Source organism: Cucurbita moschata, unplaced genomic scaffold (assembly GCF_002738365.1).
Source record: "Cucurbita moschata cultivar Rifu unplaced genomic scaffold, Cmos_1.0 Cmo_Scf00002, whole genome shotgun sequence".
Lineage (NCBI taxonomy): Eukaryota > Viridiplantae > Streptophyta > Magnoliopsida > Cucurbitales > Cucurbitaceae > Cucurbita > Cucurbita moschata.
The window spans coordinates 46,879-61,956 of NW_019268518.1; positions in this window are offsets into that span (position 1 = coordinate 46,879).

Genomic DNA, 15,078 nt, shown 5'->3' on the forward strand with positions numbered 1-15,078 from the left:
GATTTGCAGGTAAAAAGAAGCACGTGGTGACAACTTACTGGGACATTTTGAGATTAATAAAACTTATAAGATGTTGCATGAACACTTCTCTTGGCCGAAGATGAAGCACAATGTTCATAAGTTTTGTAGCCAATATTTTAAATGCAAAGAAGCTAAATCTAAATCACAACCAAATGGATTGTATACTCCTTTGAATGTATCTAATGAACTTTAGATTAATATATTTATAGATGTTTGGTGCACACTAACAATGGTAAGGATAGTATTTTTGTTGTGTCAGACACATTTAGTAAAATTGTTTATTTTACTGTATGCAACAAGACAGATGATGTAAAGCATGTTGCTAATTTATTCTTTAAGAAAGTAGTAAGATTACGTGGAATCTATAGAATAATTATTAGTGACAAGGAGGTTACCTTTTTAAGTCACTTTTATAAAGTATTGTGGGGTAAATTGGGTACCAAGTTGTTTTCAACTGCATATCATCAGATGGGAAAACATGGTTATAGAATATTAGAAACATTGTTTAGGGCTATTATTTCTAAGAATATTAAGTCTTGTAATGAACGTTTGCCATTTGAAGAGTTTACATATAATAAACCATTTACAGTACCACTAATTGTTTTCCTTTTGAAGTTGTTTATGGATTTAATTCCCTTACGCCTCTTGATTTGCTTCTTATTCATTCTAATATTTTTGCGAGTGAAGCAGCCACAAGTAAGACAGATTTGATCAAAATATTACACAAAGAGGTGGAGAGAAATGTGAAACAAAATTTCAAAGTTGCTTTAAGAATTAACACAGGACGAAAGGAAATCATTTTTCAACCCAGTGACTAGGTTTGGATACATTTTCACAAGGAGCGATTCCCATCTCAAAGGAAAACAAAGTTACATCTAAGAGGGGATGACATTTATTAAGTTCTTGAAATAATTAATAACAATGCCTATAAAATTGATCTTTTTGGAGAATTTCCAGTACATTCTACTTTCAATGTTGCTGACTAGAGTCCTTTTGATGTAGGTGATGATTTAACTTATTAGATGACGAATCCTTTTGAAGAGGGGAAAGATGATAAGGATCACGGTGTTCCAAACGTTCCAATTGGACCTATTACACGATCTAAGACCATGAAGATTCAACAAACATTCATTCTTCATTTACAAAATTGGATAGGCTCGGTTCAACCATTATTTCATGTGTTACAAGTTGATTCGATTTAGGAATGACCATTTGAAGCTTCGGAAGTGAATATTTGCACGGTTGAAGTAGCGGATGAAGTTGTTATAGGGGTGGAAAGTTAGTTGTCAAAGTGACTTATCATTCTTCATCGATAATGTGTTAGAAAATTTTATTTATTATTTTTAATTTCTTAATTTATTGCGGTTAGAAAAGGGTGGGAAGTTAGTTGTCAAAATCATTTAGACGGGTGTGAGTAAATTATGGTGACTAACTTCTTTACTCACGTTTGAATGGTGACTAACTTATTTACTCTACTTTTGTGAGGAGACTATAAATACCCAAAAATTATTATATAAAAAATAGATTTTGGTGAATGAAATTTAGTGCTCAAATTAAGACGGTATCCTTGAAAATTTGAGTATTATTTTTGTAATTTCTAAGTTACATGCAAGTCTTATGATTGCATCTAAGTTATTCAATCAAACCTTTCAAATTGAATTGTGAAGCGACCCAATTTAGAAAAAAGTTACAAATCTTGATGATAGATATTTAACTCAGATCTAATCTAATTTTAACCTTTATGTATGGTTGATTCTAATTTTGTATAAGGTTGGTTAATTTCTTTGATTCAAGGTTCTTGCTTTAACAAAACCTTGGATAGTTGGATTGAGAATTAGGGTTGCCTCATCACGTCTTCTCCCCACAGCTACATGTGTCACGGAAGCAGATGCCGAGTTCTTCGGCTCAGTCAATTCAATGCAGCTCGGCTCAGCTCGATGCAACTTTTCGACTCAAAACTCGACCATTCAGCTTGGTATAGACATTTTGATATCAATTACTCGATCATTCGGCTTAATACGGCCATATCTAAGACGATTAAGAACAGTATAAGGTCTGTTTTCTCAATATAAGTTAAATTGAGATAAAAAATTCGTATTACTATCGAAACGAAATGAATGTTCTAATAGGAAATAACTCTCGACGATATTTAGAACAACTTCGAGGGATGGAATACAAACATACTCGAGTTTAGGGAGAAAGTCGACTAAGGTCAACAAAGTAAGTGACCTTACTATCGATACGGTTAGGAATTAATGTTTGGATGATGACACGTGCCCCTAGTTTTGCATGTAACGACCCAAAATTTTCTACTTAATTTAAGGTCGCTACTGTATACATACCATACACATTGAATGCGGAAGACTTCATTTAAATTCCATAAAACATAACCTTTATCTTAAAACACAGTCATGGACTTACGTGTTTTCAAAACATCTTTAAAACGACACAACAAAAGACTCGAAATAAAATAAATAAACATTTAAGTTTAAAACATCCTATTCTATCCTAAGTCTAAGAAAATAAATGCCACTATCCTATGCATGTGCCATGATCTAAAGTTGCGATGCCGTCGTCAGCCGTACAGGAATGCCTTGCCTTAACCTGAAAAATGTAGTAGCACATGGCTTGAGTATTTAAAGAAATACTAAGTAAGTGACCCCACTATTGGGGTTAAATGCAATAATCACATGCAATGAAATGATGGGACCTATCTTTCGTTTCGTTTCGTTTCATTTCATTTCATTTCGTTACGTTTTGTTTCGTTTCGTTTTCCCTACGGTGTAATCCTAACAGGTAATCATGGACGTGTACCATATACTCTACACGCAGCCCATACGTTCGAGTAAGGGTTCACCAGCTAGTTCGCACATCGCTGGGCCACTGTCCCTAGCCGGTGGGCATGCTCTAGGGGCCCACCAGGACCCGTTAAAACTAAAACCATCACTGCAGCGCTATGCAGGGCATAACGATCGTTGTCCTGCCATTTGGATGTACGCGTCCGTACCCTCGTGATGGGATAGGGGTATCCCCCCAAATGCATGATCACACAATATGCATGAGGTCCCACTAGTCCTACAGTCATCATTTAATGAACATAACCTCGCGTCACGTTTTCATGCGTACGTGTCATTCTCATTCTCATTTCGTTACATATCATACATATTCCTAGCGGGGTTATGTATCATGCAATTTACCGTATTTCATGTCATACAATTCATTCAGTTGCATTTCAATACTCATACAACAAGCCAAAATCGTACAAGGGCCACACATCGTCACATGCATTCATATCACATCAACTAAGCAGCATAAATAACATAACATATAGGAAGCATATCGATTCACAGACAATTCACACATATCAATATATATGACACGTGCCGAACCACAGGGCACGTGTCAACATCAAATATAACCATGCCGATAGTAAGGTCACTTACCTGGCTAGCTTAAGTCGTTGTCACGTATATATCCTTACTGAAAGTTCGATTCCGTCCTTTGAAATCCAAGTCAACCTATGTGAGCCTATGACATCAGTTTCAAGTTTGAACTCTATACAATTATTTCTCTAATTTACCTTGTTAAAATTCTGATATTTACTGTTAGACAGAATTTAATGGAGTTTCATGTCCTCTTATATCTCCGGTTATATTTTTAAATTCGTTTTAGCAAATCTTCCCTCCTCCCTCTGTGTAATTATTTTCATTCCCAGTAAGTAGATTCTCAGTTATTCTCAGTTCTGTAAACATCTGTAAATAAGATATGACTCTAATTCTATGTAAATAAGATATTACTCTAATTCTATATTTAATTTTAAACAGATATTATTGACCAATTTTAATTTGGCTACTATATTACAGATCTATGGATCTGCTAGCTAAAATTTTATTGATTCTGACCTTATTTCCTCTCACTTCCATATGCTAACAAAAATCTAAAATTTTATTATTCTAACCTTATTTCCTCTAACTTCCCTATGCTATTAATTGAACATGTGATCTGATTATTACAGACGGTAAGATAGGGAAGAAGATTTGATCCTAAATTATTTTCTTATAACCATAACTAAATTAATTTCTTATAACCATAACTAGAAAGGAAAAGGAAATCTGAGATAGAATTTTACAGTAATAACTCACAAAAATCTCAATCTGTTTAAAGCCATTTTACTTCTTCTCAACATTGTTTTTTTTGTTTCTTTCTCTTTTTTGTGCAGGTTTTCTGTTTTTTTTCAGTTGGCGTAAGATGGGGAGAGGAGAGATAATTGTGGGAAGGGATGAGAGGTTAGTGGAGAGAGATGGGGAAAGATTTTTTTTTTCTTTCATTTTAATTTTAATTAATTAATTAATTTATTATTATTATTATTATTTTAACTTTTTATTTGTTTATTTTTTTATTTATTTTTGGGCTATTACATTATATCCCTCTAAAAGAAACTTTCGTCCCCGAAAGTGCTTTAATCTTGGAATAACTCGAGTCCCTATTCTAAGAGTTCTTTGTCAAGTCGACAAGTACCACTAAGTAAAAATTCTTAACAAGTATACCCTAATCCGTATGAGTCAAACATTTATTTGCATGCATAAAACTTTCATAAGCCTATCACTTTGTATTCATAAAATCTTTGATTCCTTATAAGGTTTTTGTCAGATAGTTAGGTATTTTAAATCTTAATTCATACTCAAAAGGGTCTTTTGGTCATTTACCCCCAAATCTTGGTTTAATTCTTCAACATATTTCAATGGCCATCTAACTTTGTGTAATCCCTTTACACCATATCATACGACCCCTCATCAAATTTCATATCATTTAGAGGTCACTTAGGTCATAAACTAGTGGGACGTAATCATAGGGGCATTTTAGTCATTTTACACCCACACTTGGTTTAGCCCATTATCATAACCTAGTGGTCACCAAATTTCGTACATAACCTTATCATGCCATATTGGGTCTTCTTCTAAAATTTCATGGACAACATAATTCATCTAAGTTTGTGGCTCAGGCACTTCATTGAAATAAATGTTGATATATACAATAAGGTTGAAAAACATACCTAGTTCCTCTTTTTTTTTTTTTTCCTATGATTCCATCTACTGGATCAATAGTTTTTCTAGTTTCTGATTTACATTGTTCTCCAAATCAGATTTTCTACACTTAGCTAAAGGATCACTAATTGACCAGTTTGTCCATACATTCTCAAAATCTCATTTTAAAATACGGGATCTCCGCCTACACAAGAAAATTATTGGTAAAACTCCAAAATGACACTTTCTTTTGATCTTAATTTTTCCTCTCCTTATCATTAAAGAAAGACAACGAAAAATTTCAGGGTAGAAACCTTCTCGATAATTTCTCTTAAGATTCGAACCCGTAGCTGATGATAGAACTAGAATAGATATTTTTTGTTTCCTACTCACACGCACTCATACCTTTGTTTCTCGATCAATCTCTAATTCTAATCTTCCTCCCCAATCAAATATTATGGTGCCGGTATAGACCGAAATTTCGTTATAGTCCAATTCTGACCAATAATAGATACCGGGGCTTTGCAATATTTGACTGACCACAATTCTGTATAGTCCATTTACTATAGGAGTTCCCCGGGAATTCACTAGAGGAATGTTTTCAATTAAAATTGTTCGTTCTCTATATTTTTAATAATTAAAAAGAAAGAAAGAATTGCTTTCCTTTCCTCATTATTGTTTGTGTCCACTTGATTTGGTTCATCACTAATGTCTCATCTTTGTAGATGAATTTCATATACAAATTTGCCTATTTTCCCATACAAAATCAAGAAATTTGTAATACTTTTCTCTTTTGGCAACTTACCCCAATTCTAGTAAATTTTTGGAGTCAAAATCATGACATGAACCTGATTAAGAACTCCACCCTATCCCAATGCAAATAGAATGCACTAGTAAATCACATGGACCTCGACTTCCTGTATTTGATTTGTGGTCAAGCTAGAGTTTGAGGATTTGGTAACTTTCATAGGAAACATTGTCAAATAGGCTTTTCTATTGGTATACCTTATCTACTACAAAACTACTGTTCCTATAACCATAATGGAAAGACATCACATCCCTTCAATACCTTTGTAATATCAAGAATGGGCTTAACAAAATTCTCTTCTAAAAATTGGTATTATATAAGCATGGTGAATATCCTCAGATACCATAAAACTTGGGATACTTGAAAATCAAACTTAAAATAACAGATTTGAAACTTTAGATTTGAAACTTTAACTATAGTAATACCTTTTAACCAAGTTGACATTGCTAGGAAAAATTGATTGGTAATTTTCTACAACAATTTGTTTATATTGAGCTTCCTGACTGCATTCGTATACCATAAGGAGAATTACCACAAAACTTCTAGTTGATTTAGAGACAATGTCCCACTCTAATCCTCGTGTATCCCCCACCTAAGTTCATCTTAAATCATGGTTTTTTAAATTGAAGGTATATTGACAATCTCATATCTCATACCGTAGTCCCTTTCCATATATCTCTAAAATTTTGACCATGATCCCTCGTCCAAACTGTGGCGAGATACTTTTAAATCACCTCACAACTTCCCTAATTGGTTGTATTATTATTATTATTATTATTTTAATTTTCAGCTTGTATTAAGGCAGGAAAGTTTTCTACATCTCAGTACTTCCAAAGCTCAGCTTCCATTAAAGGCACTTATGTCATTCACCCATCAATTTAAGTATACATGTTTTCAACTTTTATGGTCTTAACTCAAATTTTTTTATTTTTTTTATTATTTTTTTTTTACTGATACTTTTAATTTCATCTTTACATACTTCAAAGTTATAAAATTTCCTTTCAAACACTACCACTTTTAATATCTATAGTGTACTATAAGATATTGACATCTATCAAGCTTCTTAGGTCATTTTATTTCATCTGACACTACTTACTCTTCGGTATACATTGGTACATTCATTCCCATCTCTATGGTCATAAGACTGTGTAGTTTATCTATGTTCGAGATGTCTAACTAAAGCATATGACATTTCTTAGCAAAATCATATTCACGCATACAATAACATTTAGTAGCTTACTAAAACTATAGTTACTCATTCACAATAACAACCTCAGTAAATCAAAATATCATCAATACAACAATTTACATTCACATTGGATGCAAGGTAAAACATAACATATTCTACATTCTAATAAATATAGAATTAAGCCAACAATAATGTAGTAAATTACAATACAATCAATGGTGTAAAAGTCCAATTACGAGTTATATTTTATAATGACCAAGCAATAACAACATACACAATTAACGACATTTCATTTTTTTATCTTAAGCAAGACATACCTGACGGAGACGGGGCATCAACGGTGGGACCATGGAACATGCCAAGCCTACATCGTAGGCTAGTTTACAAGATCTATAACCTAGTGCTCTGATACCAACTGTAACGACCCAAAATTTTCTACTTAATTTAAGGTCGCTACTGTATACATACCATACACATTGAATGCGGAAGACTTCATTTAAATTCCATAAAACATAACCTTTATCTTAAAACACAGCCATGGACTTACGTGTTTTCAAAACATCTTTAAAACGACACAACAAAAGACTCGAAATAAAATAAATAAACGTTTAAGTTTAAAACATCCTATTCTATCCTAAGTTTAAGAAAATAAATGTCACTATCCTATGCATGTGCCATGATCTCGAGTTGCGATGCCGTCGTCAGCCGTACAGGAATGCCTTGCCTTAACTAGAAAAATGTAGTAGCACATGGCTTGAGTATTTAAAGAAATACTCAGTAAGTGACCCCACTATTGGGGTTAAATGCAACAATCACATGTAATGAAATGATGGGACCTATCTTTCGCTTCGTTTCGTTTCGTTTTTCCTACGGTGTAATCCTAACAGGTAATCGTGGACGTGTACCATATACTCTACACGCAGCCCATACGTGCGAGTATGGGTTCACCAGCTAGTTCGCACACCGCTGGGCCACTGTCCCTAGCCGGTGGGCATGCTCTGGGGGCCCATCGGGTCCCGTTAAAACTAAAACCGTCACTGCAGCGCTATGCAGGGCATAACGATCGTTGTCCTGCCATTTGGATGTACGCGTCCGTACCCTCGTGATGGGATAGGGGTATCCCCCAAATGCATGATCACACAATATGCATGAGGTCCCACTAGTCCTACAGTCATCATTTAATGAACATAATCCCGTGTCACGTTTTCATTCTTACGTGTCATTCTCATTCTCATTTCGTTACATATCATACATATTCCTAGGGAGGTTATGTATCATGCAATTTACCATATTTCATGTCATACAATTCATTCAGTTGCATTTCAATACTCATACAACAAGCCAAAATCGTACAAGGGCCACACATCGTCACATGCATTCATATCACATCAACTAAGCAGCATAAATAACATAACATATAGGAAGCATATCGATTCACAGACAATTCACACATATCAATATATATGACACGTGCCGAACCACAGGGCACGTGTCAACATCAAATATAACCATGCCGATAGTAAGGTCACTTACCTGGCTAGCTTAAGTCGTTGTCACGTATATATCCTTACTGAAAGTTCGATTCCGTCCTTTGAAATCCAAGTCAACCTATGTGAGCCTATGACATCAGTTTCAAGTTTGAACTCTATACAATTATTTCTCTAAATTACTTTGTTAAAATTCTGATATTTACTGTTAGACAGAATTTAATGGAGTTTCATGCCCTCTCATATCTACTGTTATATTTTTAAACCCAGTAAGTAGATTCTCAGTTCTGTAAACATCTGTAAATAAAATATTACTCTAATTCTATATTTATTTTTAAACAAATATTATTGGCCAATTTTAATTTGGCTACTATCTTACAGATTTATGGATCTGCCTCCTAAAATTTTATTGATTCTAACCTTATTTCCTCTAACTTCTAGATGCTAACAAAAATCTAATTAATTGAACATGTGATCTGATTATTACAGATGTAAGATAGGAAAGAAGATTTGATTCTAAATTAATTTCTTATAACCATAACTATAAAGAGAAAGGAAATCTGAGATAGAATTTTACCGTAATAACTAAAAAAAATCTCTAAATCTGCAATCAAAGCCATTTTACTTCTTCTCAAATTGTTGTTTTCTATTTCTTTCTCTTTTTTGTGCAGGTTTTCTGTTTCTTTCTTCTTTTTTTTCAGTTGACCTAAGATGGGTAGAGGAGAGATAATTGTGGGAAGAGACGAGAGGTTAGTGGAGAGAGATGGGGGAAGATTTTTTTTCTTTAATTTTAATTAATTAATTAATTAATTATTATTATTATTATTTTAACTTTTTATTTGTTTATTTGTTTATTTATTTTTGGGCTATTACATTGCACGTGTTATATGCTTGATATATGACTATCATATATTTATGGAACGATATGACTATGATATGTTTATAAAACGATATGACTATGATATATTTATGAAACAATATGACTATGATATATTTATGAAAGATATGATTATGATATGTATATGAAACGATATGACTATTATATATTTATGAAATGATATGAAAGGATAAATCCATAATAGGTCTATGAAACAATGGGACCATGAGATGATACGTGAATGTTATGACATGTGTTTGATGTGATGTATTGATGATATGATAAAGGTTATGTTGTAACACGTTTGACGATATAGTATATGATGTTACATGATATGTTGATGATATGAGATATGTATGATATGACACGATGCGACACGATGCATGATATGAATGATATAAGACAAGATGTGTCGATACGGTGCACAACCTCAATTTATGCATGGAAAGCTAGGATGAAAATAACATGATATGAAAGAAAATGAGAGGTGTTGTTGTCTTACATGACAATGATTAAAAATATTGGGACCTCATGCATCATTGTGTGTTCATGCATCGGGGAAATACCCCTCTTTTATGATGGTATGGATGCGTACACTACGAGGTAGGAAAACGATCATTATATTCATTATAATGCTTTGACGGTCGCTATTTCTAACGGGTGTCCGAAAACAATAACTCCCAAAGAATGCTCGCCCAACTATGAAAGGGGGCTTAGGAGGTGTGCGAATCAACTGATGGGGTCCATACTCGCACGTGTGGGTCGTGTGTAGAACAGTGAATACATATCCAATTAACATGTTTAGGATAGTCACATAAGAAATATAGACTGATATGATAGGTCTCACTCAAAATTGTATGTGCTTGCATCTAACCCCAATAGTGGGGTCACTTACTGAGTATTTCTTAAAATACTCAAGCCACGTGTTACTTATATTGTAGACGTTTCTTTATTGGATGGTGGCAAAGCTGTTTTAGGTTCCTTTTCAGGTAAATGCAAGACAATCTTGTACGACTGACGATGACATCTTAACTCGAGACCATGACACAGGAATAAGGTAGTTATATTTAATTTCTTAGCCTTAGGTTAGAATAGAGTGTTTGCTTTTTTTAATATTTATTTATTTCATTTAGTATTTTGTTGTGTCGTTTTAAATAGGTTTTCGAACACATAAGTCTATGACATTGTTTTAAGATGAAGTTGTGTTTCATGACGAAGTTTAAACGCTTATTGTCGAACAAAATGATTACGTTACAATGATGGTAACAACTCTAGATAAACAGAAATCTAAAGACTAATATTTGTGAAGTAATATATTTAAATATTTAATATATTAGAACATAATATCTTATTTAAATAATATCAAATGTAATAAGATAGTGTAATATGTATAGAACTAATTTGAATCTCATTTCAATTTCAAATATATCTAATATATTAAATATTAATTTAAATAGTTTCTTTTTCAACTAAATGGATCATTTTAGTATATTAGGTCGGATGGACTTAATGATTATAAGTTTTAATCATATAAAATAAATTAATTAAATATTTTAACTAATTAATTTTCATTTATTAACTATAGACCACTCTACAAAAAATCTAGAATTTTATTCTTAGGCACCGAGGACAAGTTGTGTTCATCGATCCTTCATGGGTTGTTTATAATTGCAGCTAGGTCAAAAGCTTATTTCATTTTTATAGTTACATTTTTTATCTTAAGTACCACGGATTCTAAAATGAACAATTTTTTTTATAATTCAATCATAAATAAAAATTTTATTTATGGTTTAGGATCTACAAACCATCAATACAAAGGGGTAAACAAGAGAGAATGGTCAGAGTTGAACTTTAGAAAAATACGAAAATAAAAAATAAAAAATAAAAAAACCAATTTGCCACAAAGTACTAAATGAAAGAAATAAATTGGTATAAATAGTTGATTAATTTATTTGATAATTATAGAAAAATATATAAAAAAATTGGCAATTAAGTCCAAATGATAATGAAACAAATTAATAAATAAATAAATATTTATTTATCTCATAATTCTTCCTAAACTATTTGGGGATTGAATTTATATCTATATTATAATAATAATAATAATAATAACGACCATGAAGATGACAATGACAATAATTATGACGATAAGAAGGACTATCACAATAATGATAATTATGATTATTATGATTATTGCGATAATGATGATGATTTAATAATGATAATAATAATAATAATAATAATGATAATAATGATAATTATCATTATGATAATAATAATCATAATATAATATTTCGATATATATACATAAGAAGGCTTATAATTATAAATATATGCAAAATATAATATATTTTAGAAACCGTCAATTAAAATACTATTATTCTCAATTGTGGCTTGGATTCTTTAATAATCTAAAAATTACTCTAGCCAAACTTCTAAATTAAAAAATTTTAAGACTGAAGTTATTGTCCTTTCTTCTTTATTTCATAAAAAAAAAATATTCTATGATCAAGCCTAACATCATAAAAAGAATAAAATAAAATAAAATAAAATAATAGTATAATCAAAACAAGTTAAAAGATCAAAGAAAAATGGATTGAACCAATCGAGTTGAATTAGATTGGTCCAATTAAACCTAAGTGAACTATGGAACAAAACTACATAAGTCAAAGGAATCTTTACCAGCTTTTATAGCCCATTTCGGGGCTTTCTTTGTTTTCTTCTTTAAAGAGGATCTTCTTTCACGTACAAGGTAATTCAAGGATGAAGGAATACTAATCGACGATGGGGAGGATAAGGTCAATCAAGCGAAATAGTCAATTAAGCATAACAGCAGCACCAACAACAATAATAACAAGCAAAATTAACTATTTTTAAGTAGTTTGAAAATCAAACGAATAGTTTTGCAATAGTTTCGATAACGTTGCAGATGAGTAGTCCATTTTACTACTATAAAACAATTCCCTTTTGGGCTAGTGAGAGGGGCCCATTGTTTAATCTCGTGAAATTATGTTTCCATTTCTCTATTTGTCTCTATTTGTCTCTATTTGGTAAGTCCCAAAATGGTAGGCATATTGAATCAGCTACATAAGTCATTCTCACCCATGTGGATCAAAAGACAAGTTATGTAAGAGTTCATAACTCACTGTCCAGGCTCATATGATCATTATATGAAATATTAATCCTTTTAATTAACGGATCTAGAAAGAGAGATTAAATATTTCGTAATCCACTCTTATACAAACTAATTGTAATGGATACCCCTACTCACATGTCTCCACATAAACTATTTGAATTAAATCAAATCACTTATAACGTATCAATAGTGTTGAGGATAAGACACTCAACCTTATCCATATACTATAAATTCTTTAGGTTATTATTCACTACAACAAATTGCTTCATTCATAGCATTTGGTTATAGCATTTTTAAAAAAGAGCTATTAAAAATGTAAAAAAAAAAAATACTCATCGCTACTTTTTTACTTTTTGATTTGCACACCACGGACTCACATTCTCACTCCCACTCCTCTTTTGTCTTTTTGTTATTCTCGGCTAAGGTCCCTAGATTGTATCTATCTCAAATCTCCATTATTCTTTCTCATTTCAATTTCATCTTATCTTGTTGACCACTATCTTTTCTTATTGTTATAGCTTTCTACAATAGATTTGTGGGTATTGATCGGGAAGTGCAAAAGTACCGAAAGCACCAAAAGCCAACCATTATTGAAAGCCATGAAAAACTCGGTAGGTTCCTTCCCTTTTCAACTCGAGTTCTTTGAATGAACTACTTCCTCCAATTAGAGGATCAAATTAAAGCTTTATTACTCCTTACCGAACCATTTCATTTAAAAAGACTTCATTCTTTAGTGATAGCAATTATTTATTCACACCATACAGACTTATCAAACAATTATTTATTCACACCATACAAACTTATCAATGTATAAATTATTTGATTCCACTATTATTTAGCTATTAGCAATGGTAAAGAAAAGACCCCTAAATAAATTTTTTTGTTGGCCAAAGGCTTTATGAGAATCAGATCAATATCAATGTATAAATGATGGTTGCACCATATCAATGAGTGTTGGTTTACAATTTATTTGCTGTAAAGCTTTATCCAATAGTTGTTGAGTTGCACTGATTGTTAGTATGTTTTGGTAGGTTGTTTAGCATGAAGGGCTTCACGGAATGTAGTTTTCTAGATTTTAAGCATGAATGCTTCAACGTGTCTTGTTAGTTTTATGTATGTTTGTTTCCAAATTTTGATGAAAGCATGATAAATATTTTTAAAAAAAATTTATTCTTTTTCCTTTTGCATACTTTTATAACAAATTATTAATAAAAACATGAGGGATATTGTTTTTCTATAGAACTTTGCCGAAGAAATCATATCGATTCGATCAACGGATCGAAAGATATGAAAATAGGAAAAGGGGACTGTGTTACAGATTTAAGAGGACAGAGAAGAAAAAGAAAAAGAAAAAAAAAAGAGGTCGGCCGGCGAGCGGCGGAGGGCGGCGTGACAGGCGCCGGATGTCACATTCGCACTTTTAATGACAGCGGACTTGCGATTGTGCGGCACTCACTTTCCAACGACAAGTGAGCTAAGCCAATTCATTCTTGCGTCGCCTATGACCAAGCGACGTATGCTCGAGACGTCATACTTCCTAGAAATGCAAAAGTAAAACATTAGAATATGTAAGGACATAAAGGGTTGGGCTTGTCATGGGCATGCGGCCATGGGCAACATGCCTTGGACGAGCATGACCGTGACATCCTCTCCCACCTAATTAGTTGACGTCCCTGTCAGCCGACTACTTTCGAACCTGGCGATGTAGGTGACACTGGAGTCCAGATCTTCGGCGCGTTCCCAGCTGGTTTCCTCCGTAGGGAGATTCTTTCATTTGACAAGGAATTCACGAATCGTCTGTATGGGTCTTCCTATCTTCCTAACCCTGTTGGCTAGGATCTCCTCTATTTCTTTGCTATCTCTTTGTTTCAGATCGATGCTCGGTCTAGTGATTACATTTCGCTGGTCGTCGTCCGGGTCAGGGTGATAAGGCTTCAAGTTGCTCACATGAATTACTGGGTGGATTTTCATCCATGTGGGTAGCGCAACTCTGTAGGAGGTAGCCCCGATCTTTTCAAGGACTTCAACCGAGCCTTCATAATTTTGAACTAGTCGCTGGTTCTTTCGGCTGCGAAATCTGATATGTTTTGGTCTCAACTTGATGAGGACTTGATCTCCTGCTCGGAATTGAAGGGGGTGACGCTTCTTTTCTACCCACTTCTTCATATGCTTGGAAGCTTTCTTTAAATATGCCCGGGCTATATCTGTTGTCTGCTTCCGTTCTCTTGTAAAGTTTTGAGCTTGAGGATTTTTCCCTGCATAAGGATGATCAATAATATGTGGTAAGGCCGGTTGTCGTCCACTTACAATTTTGAAGGGACTCTTCCCCGTAAACGAGCTCATTTGACAATTAAAATAGAATTGGGCAACATCTAGCAGTTGTATCCAATTTTTCTGGTGAGCGTCGACGAAGTGACGAAAGTATTCTTCGAGCAAGCAGTTGAACCGTTTCGTTTGTCCATTGGTTTGAGGATGGTAGCTCGAAGAGATGTTTAAAGTCGTTCCCAAGAAGGCGAATAGTTTGGTCCAAAATGTG